Source organism: Nicotiana tomentosiformis, chromosome 10 (genome assembly GCF_000390325.3).
Source record: "Nicotiana tomentosiformis chromosome 10, ASM39032v3, whole genome shotgun sequence".
Classification (NCBI taxonomy): domain Eukaryota; kingdom Viridiplantae; phylum Streptophyta; class Magnoliopsida; order Solanales; family Solanaceae; genus Nicotiana; species Nicotiana tomentosiformis.
In genome coordinates this window covers 37,626,715-37,630,303 of record NC_090821.1, presented here as the reverse complement: position 1 = coordinate 37,630,303, position 3,589 = coordinate 37,626,715, and positions in this window count along the sequence as shown.

Here is a 3,589-nt window from a genome sequence, read left to right as displayed (position 1 = left end):
TCTACAAACCATATTTTATGGGTCCCAGTAGGTCAATATTGCCTCTACCAAATCCGGGTGAAAGTGTGATATAAATAAGTGAAGTGAGAGTACCCAACTTATCCATTAGCTCGTGTTGTTCTAACAGTGAAAATATTTTCCACCACTTGACCAACTTCCTTGGAATCTTCACTACTATCAACATTCGGGATCAAATTAATGGGTCCATACCAAAATGAAGAGAACACAGTTAGTGACTCAAGATACTATACGACACCACAACACTTCATATTGGACACATGCAAGACCGGACTGGGCTATTTTTGCAACATAGCCTACGTGGACGAGAGTGGCTATTGGTGAAAACTCAATAACGTGACTCTAAGACATGAAAACACCTCACGAAAGCCTACATGGCCCCAAACTCCCAGGAATCACGGTCCTCAGAAATACTTTACAGAAATGACCCATTTTGCAAAAACAACCGACATGGCTAGAGATGCAAATTAAACAAGGACGGACCTTAAATTAATAGGACACCTAGTTGTGGACTTAAGAATCTAATACATGGGTCACTGAACAACTTTTGCGAAAATGGCCCCATTTTGTAAAAATGGCCGATGTGGCCAAACGTGGCTAGACACACAAGACTTGGCTACGAACCCTGAAGCGAAGAACTTGAGACTCACTAGGAAGATTGGACCCTATGTGGGCTGCCTACGTATCCCGCCCCGAAAGACGAGAATCATGTATGCATAGTTTGGGAGGATTGGATACGGGAGAAAACTTGAAAATGCAATTCATTTGGAGAAAACTATTTTTGTATTTTTTGAAAAATGATAAAAAAGTGTAAAATCTTTTTTTTATTTAGTTTTATCTTTTTAGAAAATAGGGCAAGAAAACTAAAAGTGATAAAACTCTTAATATTCTCTCTTACTTTATTTTTTACCCTTCTTTCACAAACATTGATTTGCCAAATGATCTTTTTACCCTCAAAGATGCAACAATTATCACATAGGATAATTGAATGTCATTTTGGGCCGGCGGGTCCATTTGACATAATTTGGATAGGCTTCTTTCAAAGGAGAATGATACCTAGGACTAGTCCCTGCTAGGTCATAATGATATGATGCACATAATAATGACCTAAAGGCTGACCTACATTTGGAGTTCACGGACAAGACAATTCGAGGGAGCGTATGGTCGATAGTGGCTGCTCAAGCTTTCCACCCATTCGATAAGAAAGAACTGACCCAGAGTTATGCAAATGATTCGAGTAATACATAAAGCAGTAAACACATAAAGAAAAAACTATAAACACATAAACAAATAAACAACTAAGCAACAAAGTAAAAACAATATAATGAAAAAAAAAACACAAAGTTATCACATCCCTCTTTTCACCTTAAGCATCTTTAAAAGAGATAAGTGATTTTTAAAGCTCGAAAGGGTTTTCAATTTGAAAGTGACAAAAGATTGTTTAAAAGGGATTTTCTCAGAGTCGCCACTTGACATGAATCTCGGTGTGCCAAGTCAACATTTAAAAAAAATAATTTTTTCTTAAAAATATTTTTGACTCTAAAATATAGTCTGTACCAGAAATCCAAGTAAGGGGGTTCATTTGACTCGGTGAGAAGGTATTAGACACTCCCCAAGTCCTATAACTAGTACGGTTCCATACTTCATCAAATTGGCTTTTAAGAATATTCTAATTGAGGTAAAACACACAAAGAAAATAAATACTTAGAGGTTCAAGATTGTCACCTACCTAAAATGGAAAATAAAGGAAATAAAAGTCTTAAACTAGCCTATACTAATGCTTCCTCGAAAGGGACGACCTCTAGCCTTGAAATCTAGCCTCGAACAGAAAAAAATTATAATAACTAAGGGGACAACCTCTAGCCTCGAAAAGAAAAAAAATAAACGACCTAATATTTGGCTACCCAGGTGTGGTCCGCCTAAATATACTAGTAGCAAATAATACAATAAAATAAATAAATAAATAAATAAAGAGAACAAAGTAAAAAGAAAATTCTAAATCATGCTCAAATTCTTTTGATTTGTTATTTTTATGTATTTCCTAACTCTCCAAGGCCCAAATAATTAACACATATTGTCCAAACAAACCAAACAATTAACAGGCCAATCATTTAAATAAATTAAGAACTAGTGCAAGACAGAATAAAAGAAAGGTGGATTAAAATATGACAAGAGCATCTAAAATATTAAATCAATCTTACCCCCGTACATCACCTATCAATTTCTCTCAACTAGTCATTACGTGACAACTGATCCTATAACCTAATGAGATTGTGTAAATTTACTGCCCCAGAAATAATTTATCTCCTCCCCGCAAGACTAATGCTAGTCCTAAGTTGATTTTCAATTGCCTTTAATCTTATCTGTTAATGCTCACACATAAGTTTGTTTTCCACAAGAATTCACCCACATGGTATGACAAACATTTCAACAAGACATGACACATATTTAAAGAAGAAGAACCAACCTCTTCACTCTTTTGACATAAAAAACATAAAATTCAACTAATAATGTAAGAACCCTTTTAAATTTAAATTCCTGTTTGCCAATACATGATACTCATACAAACATGGTTCAATGAGGGTAGCCAAGAGAAGACAACAGACCTTGCATGCATCAAATGATTAAACTTTCACTTCTTAATTTGAAACATGTACTTAAAGAATAAGAGTGAATAGAGATGTGCCATGTAATGATCCGACCAGTCGTTTCGAGCCCTAGTGCATCGTTCAGTGATATGAAGCTCTGAGTTGCTTCACTTCAGGTATTATGACTTGTACATGTGGTCGGAATTGAATTTTGAGAAATCCGGAGTTGGTTTAGAAAGAAAATTCTCGTTACAGAAGTTTTAAGTTGGAAGATTTTACTAAGGTGTGATTTTTAAGTAAACAACCTCGGAATCGGGATTCAAAGGTTCTAACAGGTTTGTATGATAATTTTGGACTTGGGCGTATGTCCGGATCGGATTTTGGATGACCAGGGAGCGTTTCAACGCCTATTGTGAAAGTTGGGGCATTTTTGGAAGGATTTTATAAATTTGGGTTGAAGTGCATTTCAATGCTATCGATGTCCGCTTGGGATTTTGAGTCTGGGAATAGCTCCGTTTGGTGATTCTGGTATTGGGAGCGCGTCTGGATGTGGATTTGGAAGCCTGTAGGTCATTTCGGAGCCATTTGGCGAAAGTTGGAAATTGAAAGTTTTTGAGATGTCTTGCCGGGGTGGACTTTTTGATATCGGGATCGGATTCTAATTTCAGAAGTTGGAATAGGTCCGTAATGTCAATTATGACTTATGTGCAAAACTCGAGGTCAATCGGACCTGATTTGATAGGTTTCGGCATCGAAGATAGAAGTTTGAAGTTCTAAAGTTCCTTAAGTTTGAATTGGAGGGTGATTCGTGTTTTAAGCTTTTGTTTGATGTGGTTTGAAGGCTCGACTAAATTTGTAATGTGTTTTGGGAAATGTTGATATATTTGGTTAAGGTTCCGGGGGCATCGGGTGGGTCCCAAATGGCTAACAGGGCAAGTTTTAGACTTAAGGAATAGCTGAAGTGCACCAGTTCTGGTGTAATC